Below are 14,242 nucleotides of genomic sequence, written 5' to 3'. Positions count from 1 at the left end.
GTTCTAATGGCTCTAAAGTTTTTTCCAAAATGGTTCCCACTTAAAGGGCTCCAGTAAGCAACTCCACCTCGAATGGGTGAAGACACATCTCCATGGAAACTATCTAACCAAAAGTTACCACCCATAATTGGGGGAGTTGCATCTCCATGGAAACAATCAAAATGCTCCCACCAAGCATTTATTGAATGAAGATGAAAGAACTTGGCTTTTCTGGGGTACACAGCAGATTCAGACTGGCACACCATCCAAACCAGAGTTGGGATGAGAGGATGCTGGAATGCTAAGTCATGCCAAAAGCAGTACCCATCAAGTCAATGCTCTTTAAATGTTTTTGTTTTAGATTCTATCTGTTTTCTTAATAAAAAATAGCAGCATTGACATACCATTTAAGAGCAGAGACTCTGGAGCCAAACTGTTTAGATTCAAATCCCAGCCTTGCCACTTACTAGCTGTGTAACTTTGGACAAATTACTTAACCTCTCTCTGCCTCGGTTTATTCATCTGTAAAATACAGATAACTATAATAATACCTACATCTTAGAGTTGTTTTTAGACTAAATTGGTTACTATATGTGAAACCTAAGAACAATACTTGACCATGAAAAGTGATCATTAGAGAGGGAAAAATGCACCCAAGTAGTTAAAAGAAAAAAAAGAGCATGTGACCTGTAACCACAATTCTACTATTTCTCTCTCTCTTAATGACAGATATGACTAGAAAATAATTGTCTTCTCTGACAAGCTGCTTATACTATGGGTGGGAGAATGTTCTGACATTTTGCTCTTTATATTAAAATTTTAAAATTTCTGTCAATCCACAGTGGGTTTACTTGTTATTAATTTATTTATTTTTCCTAGTTAGAAACATTTTATTTAAATATGCCAAGTAAAAACCCATGTTTTCATACCATAGGATGTTAATATATTCAACAAAAATTTATCTTACTGCTGTGAATTTATGGAGCGTAATAATCCGGATCCATTTTGATTAATGGTTGAAGTGCTATTCCTAGGTTACAGACACCACAAATCCCTTATAATAATGTAAACAAAATAACTTTTCCCCAAAAGGTAAACTTGAGAACTTCAGTCTATCCTTTCAGGACTTGTACTTCTGCATAGACTTCCTGATGGGGAACGACTTATTTTTGGAGATGGTGATCTGGACTTGGATCTGATTCTTGGTCATGAAATAGACCCGAATTTGGATCTTGATCTTGACTGGGATTGGAAATACGTCTACCCTTTTATAGAACCAGACCTAAGTAGTCTGAGTGAAGCAGATCTTGGTCTACAAAGAGATGCAGATTTTGATCCTCGAGGAGGTGCTGATCTTGACCTCTGCCCTCTGCTCCTCCTGCGTGAGCGAGAGTATCTCCTTCCTCTGGAATTCAAATGCGATCTAGATCATGACCTTGCAAGTTTGCAGGTTGACCCTCTTTGGCCCGTGGTCTTGAAAATCTAGATAATATAGACGTAGCTATAGCCAATCACTGCATCTAGATGTTTTCTTCAACCTAACAATGATCAAACTGACAGCCAAATGAGCCAGGTGAGGCTTGACTGACACAAGAAGATTTTTCTAGTTGGAAATATAGTCAATCTGGTATTCCTCTTTCTAAACCGGTGCAGGCCCTAATTGTAAGTCAAATTTACTGTTATGGTGCTCACCATCTCAAATTTTCTGCCCTTTAAAAAATAAGGTGAAGCTAGGCGTAGGCGACTCGTGGGTTTCTGGCCTCTTATGTTGATCACCTCAACGTCTAGAAGGATCTTAATCGTCAGATTTGCAAGATTCTTCAGCATGATATCACAAGGCTCATGACATTCTGAATCAAGGAGACTGACCCAAAGAAGAAGCCTGCTTGTTCAGCACCAGTTATAGCGATGACAATCATAAGCATAATGTCCCTTTTCACCACACTCATAGCCTCTATCGCTGGGACCAAAGGGATGTCAGGCAGGTGGTCTATCAAAACGAGACCTGTGAAGCATGCCTGTTGATAGTTCAACTCTCACTCGTGAACCACAGATCACCTTCCCAGCCAGTCCTCTAGTTGCCTCTTCTGCATCTCTGGGATTTTCAAATTCCATAAAGGCAAATCCTGGAGGATTTCTTGCAATCCACACAGTTCTTAAAAGACCATAATAACTGAAAGCCCTTTCTAACTCTCTTTTGCCAGCACCAGTTCCCAGGATAACAGCATACACCTTGGTCTCACCCATAACGTGACATGACTGGCTCGCGTGCTCTGCTGTTTAAGTTCACGATGCCCAGGTTACGCCTGAAGAGAAAGCTGTAGCACACTCCCACCTCTCAACGGTCCTAGCAGCACACTCTATTTATTTATTTTTTGTAATGTCTTTTTAAACCTCTTGTCCACGTTGTGAGAGTTAGCTTTGCGAAGTCTGTCACAAGGGTTGACAAACTTTTTCTGCAAAGGACCAGATAGCAAATATTTTCGGCTTTGCAGGCCATACACAATTCCGTATCTTTGCTGTTGTAACATGAAAAGTAGCCACAGCAATACATAAATGAATGAGCATGCCTCCATTCTAATATAACTTTATATGTAGAACTAGGCCATGGGCCATAGATTGCTGACCTTGATCTAGGTCATTGAATCCATAAATCCATTCATTCAGGCTCAAGCAAACTGCAGTTAGTGTCATTGTCCCCAGATGAAAAATAAGTAAAACCCCTGAAGGGAAAAAACTCAGGATGAACCAGCTTGATCTGGGCAGATACATAATGAGGCTCAGAAAAAAAGAGATGATATTCAGCTTGTTAAATTCAAACTGTCTTCCAGAGCAATGGACTTCCGTACTAAATTCCTAGAGAGAGGGGAGCTGAAATGCATAGAAGGAGCCTTTCCAATGAAGAGCCAGGGGCACTCAGAAACTGGAGAGCTTATGGCAGGCTTGTTCAATGGCTAGAAGCTGGCACGCTTCCTCACATTTGCACAGTGACCATTACAAAGATGTGGACAAATAATTAGAGTCCACCCCCCAAAAGGTGATCTAGCCAGGTCCATTTGGCTAAGAGAAATGCAGGTTAAATCAGAACAAAAGGGATTCAGCAAGGGAAGGAAGAACGTATGAACAGGAACAGTGGGTGTATTAGTTTGTAAAGCTGCTAGAATGCAATATGCTTTTATAGAGGGAATTTATTAAGTTACAAGTTTACAGTTCTAAGTCATAAAAATGGCCAAACTAAGGCATCCAGAGGAGCATACCTTGATTCAAGAAAGGCCAATGGGTCCCAAACACCTCTATCAGCTGGGAAACTACATGGCGATATCTGCTAGCTTTTTCTCCTGGCTTCTCATTTCAAATGACTTCCTCAGGGTGGTTGGGGGGGGGTGGGGGGTTCTTTCTGCATCTCCAAAGGTCTCTCTCCATGTCAGCTGTGAAGCTTTTTCCAAAATAGTTCCCTCTTAAAGGACTGCAGTAAGTGGATTAAGACCCACCTTGAATGGCTAGAAACGCATCTCCATGGAAACCACCTAATCAAAAAATCCTACCCACAATTGGGTGGGTCACATTTCCATGAAAACAACTTAATAAAAAAGATCCCACCCAACAATATTGAATCAGGATTAAAGAATCTGGCTTTTCTGGGTACACAACAGTTTCAAACCAGCACAGTAGGCTACATATCTTAGTGCTGTGGCACAGCCACTGACGTTTTCCCAGGATAGTGATACTCTCTTTCATCAAAATGTGACCACTCTGGTCATGGGGCTACCTCCTCTTTTTTGCAACTACACATTATGGTGTCTCACCTTTCCCCAAGCTGCTGTGGCAATGTTACAGGTGTGCAGTGGACTGGGAGACTCTCCAGGAATCAAACCCGGGTCTCCCGCATGGAAGGCGAGCATTCTACCACTGAACCACCTGTGCACCCTGGGAGACACATTTTAGTGAAACCCTTCAGAATACTCTCATTTGGTGCTTCTGAGCATCATGAAGGGGATGCCCAAATCTTAAACATTTCTAACCATGATTTAAAACAGGTCGAACTTCTAGATGTTGTCCTCAACTCCTCTCTCTCATCACACATCCATCAGTCAATGAATCATGGGTACTCTACTTTCAAAGCAGCCACTTCTCATATCCTTCTCCACTGTCATCCATTGTAAACCATCACAGATTCTCATCTGCACCACCAGGCTTGCCTCTTAATGGTAAATTTTATGCACTATTCTCCATATAAGTATGCCAGTGGATGAATCCTATCACCACTCTACTTAGCTCTCTCTAATGGATTCTCATCTCACTTAGAGTAAAAACCAGAAGATGTACCAGGAACTATGAGGCCCTATATGATCTTGCTGAGAAGTCAGGGACATAACTAGCAGCTACTTCCCAGCCCTTGTCTATCATTGTCTATTGCAGACAGATATTTCAGTATGTTTCCATTCTACAAGTTGGGGGAGATGTTAGGTCTAAGGAAAAGCCTGCCCTTGCCTTAAATCCTTCCAGCTGCTTACCAGGGTGGGAACTCTTAGTGGCAAGGCCCCCTCCCCCTGGGATCACAGGGATCACCCTTGGCAGCACAGATTTGTCTCTCCTCTCCTATCCAAAGTATGGAGCTGCCATTCACTAACTTTGACATGAGCAGTGGGCTGCCCTGGGAGACCAGCTATAATGCAATCTCTTCCCCTGCTCTTTTGACCCTTTGTGCTGTGTAAGTAATATAAAGCAGTCATTTGCTGAAAGTTTCTGTTGCGCCTGAGCCTGTGTTCCCATGGCACACCATATCGTATCATGTTTCACAGCTCTCGTCTCTGGCTTTCCATCTCTAACATTCTCCCCTCATTCAATCCACTCCAGCCACGCTGGCCTTCTTGCTATTCTACAAACATACTATGCCACTCTGCTCAAGGTCTTTGTATTGTCTGGTCCCTCTGCCTTGCCCCATATCCCCTTGACTCCCTCTTCCTTTCTTCTTGTTTCAGCTCAAATGCCACCTTATCAAAAGGCCCTTCTCTGATGACCCAATGTAAAGAAACACTCTACTCCTTTCCAACCATCTTCCCTGCTTTACTTTTTTTTTTGCATGGGCAGGCACTGGGAATCAAACCCGGGCCTCTGGCATGGTAGGGAAGAATTCTGCCTGCTGAGCCACCATGGCCCAACCCCCTGCTTTGCACTTATGATGAAGTGATGTGTGTATGTATGCATGTATACTGGTTTGTTTATTGTATCTCTTACCACTAAAAATTAAGTTCCATGAGAGTGGGGACTTTGACATGTCCTCTGCTGAATTCCAAGAAGTTATTGATTGAATAAATGAGTGATATCTAGAATGATAAAACAAATCTAAGGAATTAAAAAGGCAGGGAAAATAAGGGAAATGTCTGCTTTTAGAAAAGGAGTGGTGGATACATTCCCTATGATTCTTCAACTTACCAGAAATTTTTTAGCACTTATGGCCAGAATATTATTTACAGCCCTGCATTGTTAGTCTACTACTTTATTATATTTAACCCATGCCAAAGCAAAATTCCTTGAGTATAAGGACCATCAATTGCAAATGTTCAAAAAAAATGATCATGGTGATGAATACACAACTATGTGATGATATTGTGAGCCCTTGATGGCATACCATTTGTGGAATGTTTGTATGTTTGTTTGTTGAAGTTTGACAATAAAAATATTTATTTTAAAAAAAGGGATCATCATTTATAGTTCTCTAAATAGAGCCAGTGCCTTATACATCGTCTTCAGCTCAAGAAGAACTACTGCCCAGATCAATTAACAGCATCTGCCGTGGAGGCAGGAGGAGGGCATGGAGCCTCTGTCCCATGGCCCCACTCACCTAAGACAACGGGAAAAACGTAAAGCCATGGAAGTGGTTCTCACACAGGCCCAGGTTCAAATCCTGGGGCCGGCAACTTGACAGATACGTGAGCTTGGGCAAGTCACATAATTTCTCTGAGTCTGTTTATTCATTTGTAAACATGAGGGTTATTGTGAAGATTAAAGAGAAAATAGATAAAGTGTCTAATACAGACTTGGCTCATGTCAGGTACTCAATACATGTTACTGTATTTCCCTGGCTAAACATAGAGGCTCCAGTAGTCAGTAAACTCCCTCTTTGGTAAAAACAGACTCAGTAAGTCCCCAGTAGGAGAGTCAAGTTCATGAAGACACATGAGCAGGTGCAAGGGACATGCCGTTTTCTGGGTCAGGAGAATTGCTGATACATGATACAGGCTATCCGATATGTCCAGGCAAGTGATCCCGAGGACCTTAATGGGCTCTGATGTCTGTGTTTTGTCAGAGGGCGCATACTGTTTTCCCTGAGGCTCCATAAGGGAGTATATTTGAAAGTCATAAAACTTTACATGATTGTATAGGATGAGTCTCTCCCGGCGCCCTCTTATTTCTGGAGTCTTTCTTCACCAAATGCTAAGGAGCCCCTGTTCCTGAGACCCTTCTTTTTTTTTCTTCTTTTTAATATTTTTTATTATATACAGTGAACAGACATACACACATTCTTGATATACAAACATTCTTGACATGGTTACAATCAATGGTTCACAATGTCATCACATAGTTGTGTATTCATCACCATGATCATTTTTTTGAACATTAGCATCTCTCCAGCAAAAGAAAGAAAAAAAAGAAAAAACTCATACATGCCATACCCCTTGCCACTACCTTTCATTGCCTGAGACCCTTTTTGCATACCTTATCAGGTCACTTGCTTCTTGTGGATTTTCTGAACTTTTCCTTTGCTCTTGAATTTCTCACCCCAGTATTTTCTCACCCCACTGGCTTTCCTTCCTCGTTTCATAGCATCTTATGTGGTTATGATTGCACATTTTCTTCACATTCGCAGTCATCATCCCTCTGATGACAATGCAAGAGTTAGGCATGTGACAAGCCTGGGAGGAGGCAGGAGGGACCCTCTGGTTAGTTACATGTGTGCTCGAGGTTGTTCATCCTCACAAAGAGGAGCGAGGAACTGCGGGGGCAGCACCGTGCAAACCAAACCGCCACCCTTCTCAGGTGTGAGGACACCCCCTACAGATGTGAATCCTTTGAGAAGCAGCCTGTCCTCGTGAGCCCCATCCTCCCTTATCCTACCGTTTGCGCTCTTCTGCCCTGGTGTGGGTAAGGAGAAATGAAAGGGCACTTGAAATTGGAAGAGAAGCAAGACCGGACATTCTCACCTCCCCACCTCCCAGCGCGTGTCCTCATGGTCTGAGAGTCTCATCCTTCCAGGCCCATTTAGCAAAGAGCAGCTCAGCATGACCCAGGTATTTAGGGACCCCTCTTCTTGAGAAGCCTGTTCGGGAGGAAGAGAAAGGAAGGTTCGTCCCTGGGAAAAGAGTCCCGAAAAGTAAAACAGGATCTTATGCCCATTTTCCCCTGCTCAGGGGCACTTTTTTTTTTTTTTTAATAGCATGTCATTTTATTAGTGGCCTCCCCAACATAAAAAATGGTACCATACATGAGAAGTTTGATAAAATATTTCCCCATTCTCCTACAACTGCACATGGTCATCAAAATATAATTTTAATGAATAGCAGAGGGAAACAGAGGGCTAAAAGCAGTATCCGAAACAATCTTAGACTTTAATTCAGAATATCATTTGAAGATGCTCAGGGTAGGGAAAATTCATTCTGAATTCATTTTTTTTACATTAAAATGTTTTTATTTTATAAGAAAATCTCACAGACATAGAAGTAGAGATGTTAGTACAATGAACTCCCACATACCCTTCAGCAATATTAAATAATTAACAAGTTTTACCATATTCACTTGGTCTTTCCCTTCTATTTTTTTCTCTGCTGAAATATTTTAAGGCAAATCCTAGACATCATATATCTGAACTCATTTTTGAGAAGGATGGAGTTGGGGTGGTAGTCAATGTACCTTTCATTGGATGGAGGAGTGAGAGAAAGCTGCCAGGAAAGTCCCCTCAATCTGAAGCTGCATTAGCTTTTTTTGCTTTTTTGCTTTTTAGATTTAAAAAAAAATTTTTTTTAAATACCAAAAAATACCAAACAAACGCAAACATTCCTATTTTGATCATTCCATTCTACACATATAATCAGTAATTCACAATATCATCACATAGTTGCATATTCATCATCATGATCATTTCTTAGAGCATTTGCATCTATTCAGAAAAAGAAATAAAACGAAAACAGCAAAAAAAATTTATACATACCATACCCCTTACCCCTCCCTTCCATTGATCACTAGCATTTCAAACTAAGTTTATTTTAGAATTTGTTCCCCCTATTATTTATTTTTATTCCATATGTTCTACTCGTATGTTAACAAGGTAGATAAAAGGAGCATCAGACACAAGGTTTTCATAATCACACAGTCACATTGTGAAAGCTATATTATTATACAATCATCTTCAAGAAACATGGTTATTGGGACACAGCTCTGCATTCTCAGGCAGTTCCCTCCAGCCTCTCCATTACATCTTGAATACAAGGTGATATTTACTTAATTCATAAGAATAACCTCCAGGATAACCTCTTAACTCTGTTTAGAATCTCTTAGCCATTGACACTTTGTCTCATTTCACTCTTCCCCCTTTTGGTCGAGAAAGCTTTCTCAATCCCTTGATGCTAAGTCTCAGCTCATTCTAGGATTTCTGTCCCATGTTGCCAGGAAGGTCCACACCCCTGGGAGTCATGTCCCACATAGACAGGGGGAGGGAGGTGAGTTTGCTTGTTGTGTTGGCTGGAGAGAAAGGCCACAATTGAGCAACAAAAAAGGCTCTCTTAGGGGTGATGCTTAGACCTAATTTCAAGTAGGCTTGACCCATCCTTTGTGAGGTCAAGTTTCATATGAGCAAACCCCAAGATTGGAGGCTCAGCTACAGCTTTGGTTCTCCTCACTGCTTGTGAGAATATCAAGAATTCAACTTGGGGAAGTTGAATTTTCCCCTTTTCTCACCATTCCCCAAAGAGGGTTTTGCAAATACTTTTTATTCACTGTTCAAATCACTCTGGGATTTATCAGGGCATCACTCTGAACAAAACAACAAAATCTCATGTCCTACCCAAGGTTCCATGTACTTATGATGTTCAATTAAGCTGTCTACATAAGTTATACTAGGAAATGCACTATCAAAATATAAATTTTGTACCAAGTAAACATTTTTTGCTTTACTCTCACACATAAGTTGAAATTTTAAAATATTAATTACCATCTATTTTCAGCACCCTGCAATAATGACATTCCTTTGTTCTTCCTCATGCAAAAACATTTTTTTAATTTGTACATTTAGTCACTATCATCATACGCTCTAGGCATTCCTAGATTATACCATCTCAATCTTTATTGTCTTTCTTTCTGATTTTATTTGTGCCCCCAGCCCTCCTCCCTCTATCAGTCTCACATTCAGCTTCATTCAGTGTTTTAACATAATTGTATTACAGTTAGTTAGTATTGTGCTGTCCATTTCTGAGTTTTTACATTCAGTCCTGCTTTATGCAGTAGCTTTTAATGGAAGACAAGATCCATCTCCCTGGGGATCTGTTAGCATATGGGCATCTTATTTTTAATGGGGAATGCATTGAAGATTGCCCCGGAATTAGTGAAGGGGATACTAGTGTGTATGGAGTTGATGAAAATGAGAATATTAAGATTGGATAATAAAAGGCCATATGGGGAATTCTTGATATTCTCACAAGCAGTGGGGACAACCAAAGCAATAGGCTGAGCCCCCAATCTTGGGGTTTGTTCACATGAAACTTAACCCCACAAAGGATGGGTCAAGCCTACTTGAAATTAGGCCTGGGAGTCACCCCCAAGAGAACCTCTTTTGTTGCTCAGATGTGGCCTCTCTCTCCAGCCAACACAACAAGCAGACTCACCACCCTCCCCCTGTCTACGTGGGACATGACTCCCAGGGGTGTGGACCTTCCTGGCGACATGGGACAGAAATCCTAGAATGAGCTGGGACTCAGCATCAAGGGATTGATAAAACCTTCTTGACCAAAAGCGGGAAGAGTGAAAAGAGACAAAATAAAGTGTCAATGGCTGAGAGATTCCAAACAGAGTTGAGAGGTTATCTTGGAGGTTATTCTTATGCATTAAACAGATATCACCTTGTTAGTCAAGGTGTAATGGAGAGACTGGAGGGAACTGCCTGAAAATGTAGAGCTGTGTTCCAGTAGCCACATCTCTTGAAGATGATTGCATGATGATATAGCTTTCACAGTGTGACTGTGTGATTGTGAAAACCTTGTGTCTGATGCTCCTTTTATCTACCATATCAACAGATGAGTAAAACAAAGGAATAAAAATAAATAATAGGGGAACAAATATTAAAATAAATTTAGATTGAAATGCTAGTGATCAATGAAAGGGAGGGGTAAGGGGTATGGTATGTATGAGTTTTTTTCTCTTGTCTTTTTATTCTTTTTCTGAATTGATGCAAATGTTCTAAGAAATGATCATGATGAAGAATATGCAACTATGTGATGATATTGTGAATTATTGATTACATATATAAAACAGAATGATTATAAGTTAAGATGTTTATGTTTGCTTGTTGCTATATTTTATTCTAACTAAAAAAAATTTTTTTTTTAAAAAAAGGCCATATGGGATAAGACCCAGCTTCAAATACATGAAGGACTTAGAGAGGGAAGCAGATTCATTTGGTACACTCCTGGGCTGAATAAAGAACAATGTATGAAGAGTACAGGACATCAGGTGTTGGCATCATGAACAGGTCCACTCCTAACCACTTTTAAATGTTCTCTTCTCAATTTTTTTTCTCACCTATCATTGCCATTGACTTAGTCCCCGTAACCTGATACGAATGAGAAGAGACTGGGTGAACCACAGAAGGGACAAGGTGTGGGGCAGGAGGGAAACAGTTACTGACCAAATACCAAACGGGTCAGGGGTTAGGCCCACAGGTACATTAGCTCTTTTTGGTAACTTTCAGAGCCATATCAGAGCCTGAGAGAAAAGGAAAGTAAAAACCAACACTGTCTTTATTTTAAATTTTTTTATTTTGTTCATCAATAATTTTTTGCATTTATTTTGATTTTTAAAAAATATTGCATTAAAATATTATCAATCTTCTATAGATAAGAACTGAGTCCTTTGGTGCCCTCTTAATTTTGCAGTTGAGGTAACTGCCTCACTTGCCTCACCCTAGCTCTAGCTTCGACTCTTTTAACCTTCACAAAGACCCCATGTGGTAGATTTTATTATTTTCATTACGCAGAGGAGAAAGCAAAGCTTACAAAGACCATGTGCTTTGTCCGCAGCCACATAACTGGTAAATGGAGAAGCCAGGATTTAGACCTAAATGCATTGCCTCTCACATTCATGAGTCTTCTATACTGGGGATTGTCAAAGTACAGCCCACGGTTCAATGTTTTTGTAAATGAAGTTTTATTGAAACAGTTAGTTCTGCCCATTATTTTAGCTAGGTCTGCTTTTGCATCACAATGCAGAGTTATTGCAAAAGATACTTGCAAAACTTAAAATATTACTATCTGGCCTGTTACAGAAAAAGTTTGCTAATCCCTTTTCTATAACATAAATATTAGTAGAAATTTCTGGGGAGAAAACTATTTCTCCTCACCTTTGGTTCTGAATTCAAAGCCCATTTAGGGATATGAGTGATTTGATTTATCACTGCTGATATTGCCAGTCAACTCATCTGGTTGATGGTTTCTTTAGGAAAAAAAGTCTGGAAGCTATAAAAGAATCTAAAAGAACCAAAGTCTGTTTCTTGAATACAGAATTCCTCCAAAAAGCACTGGAAGAAATAATGGAATTTTCAACCACATACAAGAAAAAAAAAACATAGGTCCTTCTTCCAAGGGTTCAGGAAAATGACTCTTGTGTGGGAAACTCTGATGGCGCCTTAAGCTTTTCCAGCTTGCCCAAGACATCTGTTTTGTTGTTGTTGTTGTTGTTTTTTATTTTAAAATTACTTTTACAAATAATCTCAATAGACATAATTGTTAATATTTATTGAATGCTCACTACATGCTCATCAGTGTGCTAGGAAAACCAGACAAATATTATATCCTCGATGGGTCATTTCCCTAAGCTTCCATGACAGTAAATTGGAGTGGTTAGAGGGAAGTACCTGAAACTGTAGAGCTGTGGTCCAGTAGCCTTGCTTCTGGAAGACGATGGTATAATGATTTAGGTTTTAACAATGTGACTGTGTCAGTGTGAAAACCTTGTGTTTGATGCTCCTTTTATCCAGGGTATTGGACAGATGAGTAAAAAATGTGGATAAAAAAGAAACAAATAATAGGGAGATAAAGATTAAAATAGAATTGCATACATGGAAATGCTAGAACTCAGTGAGAGGGAGGGGTAGGGGTTTAGTATGCATGAGTTTTTTTCCTTTTTCTTTTTATTTCTTTTTCTGGAGTGATGCAAATGTTGGAAGAAATGATCCATGGTGATGAATATACATCCATGTGATGATATTGTGGCCACTGATTGTACAGCATGTACGGATTGTTTGTATGTTAAGAATTATCAATAAAAACATAAAGCAAACAGATTTTAGACACAATTTCTTTAGCTCTAACAAAGCCAGAGACCTTCCCGCTACCAGCCACCAGGTGTCTCTGTAAACTCCCTGCAACAGGCTGCTGAAGATAACGTCATCTGTGGATACTGTTTTCAACCTGCTCTAAAGAGATCACGCAAAAAACAGTTTGAAATGAAATCATCGCAAATATCAGTTCTACAGAGATCCATCCATTTAGCCAGGATTTCTGACAAAAGCTAAATGCTTGGTACAATAAAATCTATTTGCAGATTTAAACTAAGAAATGGATTATTAGAATCAGTTTTGTCATAAGCAATATACTTTCCAGAATGTTCCTGCTTTATTCTTTTTCCAATCCCTTAGCCAGATCAATTTCTAACAGCACAATTCTCCAAAACCAAAACAGAGTCTTTCAGGGCAGCGTTGGAGAAACTAATTTGACTCCTAGTTTGAAAGACTACATCCCATTCACTCCTTCAGGGCAGCCAATTTTGAAAACCGTATTCAAATCATTTGCTCATGTTAAAAAATAAATGCTTGAGATCCCATGGCCAAGGTCGAGGAAATCAAGCAATGGGAAAGTTGTACCATTCTCCAAAAACAAGTTTACTTATGCTTGTTATCATCCTTTCCCTTCATGCCACACCCCACCCTCAAATGAAAAATACTTCAGCAAACAGGCTATTTCCTCTGACCTTAATTGTTCTCTAAGTTGATTCTGCAAACAAGCCCTTCATTCACAATCCTGGAAGAACTGTAGGTCCTTCTTCTAAGGGTTCAGGAAAATGACTCTTATGTGGAGACCTCCGTGCTGGGCTCCTTAAGCTTTTCCAGCTTGCCCAAGACATCTGTTTTCGTTGTTGTTGTTTTCCATTTTTAAATTACTACTACAAATAATCTCAATTGGCATAATTGTTAATATTCATTGAGTGCTCACTACATGCTCATCAGTGTTCTAAAAAAACCAGACAAATGCTATGTCTTCGACAAGTCATTTCTCTAAGCTTCCATGACAGTAAAACTCTCCTGCCCTTTCTGGGCAACTCCTCTTCTACCCCCTTCCTCATGTTGAATTCCTCAAGCCTCTGTTCCAGGCCCTCTTCTCTTGGTCAATGTAGCAGAAAATCTTAGCAGTTAAAATGAAACTTCAAACTGTAAGAAAAGAGGGACCAATGGTGAGTTTCAAGATGATAAATTAAGTGCATGTCACAAAGAGGAATACTAACTGTAGATTCTCATCTGAAGGTAGATGAATTCTTGATATTAGTGTTTCTCAACTTTAATTTGAGAAACTTTAACCTAATAAGAGGGGGATCTTATTAAAATGTGAATTTTGAGTCCACCTCATTTGGGGTGAGTTTCTACGTTCTAATAGGCTCTCACACGATACTGATGATGCTTGTCTATGGGCTACATTTTATCAGTAAGGTTCTAGCTAACCCCATAATTATAAGGAGGTGCTGATAAAACATACCTAGTATTTTAGAGTAGGCTACAAGCTGAAAACGCTAATGAAGGTGAAGTCAGATTCTGCAGAAGCTGTCTGGTTGACTGAAGCAGAGGAGGAACTTCTTTCTGACTTCTGAACTCTTCACTTTCAGCTTTTAAAACCACCAACTGATTGGATGAGATTGCTGAAGACAATCTCCTTTGTTGATTGTAGATGCAATCAAGTGATTATATATGCAAATCAATCTGTGGAATATGCAAATCAATCTGTGG

The 14,242-nt window shown here is 39.9% G+C and overlaps 1 pseudogene; it reads right to left on the bottom strand.

Annotated features, from left to right (window-relative positions):
* Positions 1-1,086: 1,086 nt before the first annotated feature.
* On the bottom strand, positions 1,087-2,226 carry LOC143663377 (uncharacterized; annotated as a pseudogene).
* Positions 2,227-14,242: the final 12,016 nt, after the last annotated feature.

This window comes from Tamandua tetradactyla, chromosome 19 (assembly GCF_023851605.1).
Source record: "Tamandua tetradactyla isolate mTamTet1 chromosome 19, mTamTet1.pri, whole genome shotgun sequence".
Classification (NCBI taxonomy): domain Eukaryota; kingdom Metazoa; phylum Chordata; class Mammalia; order Pilosa; family Myrmecophagidae; genus Tamandua; species Tamandua tetradactyla.
This window is presented reverse-complemented; position numbering and strand designations above follow the sequence as displayed.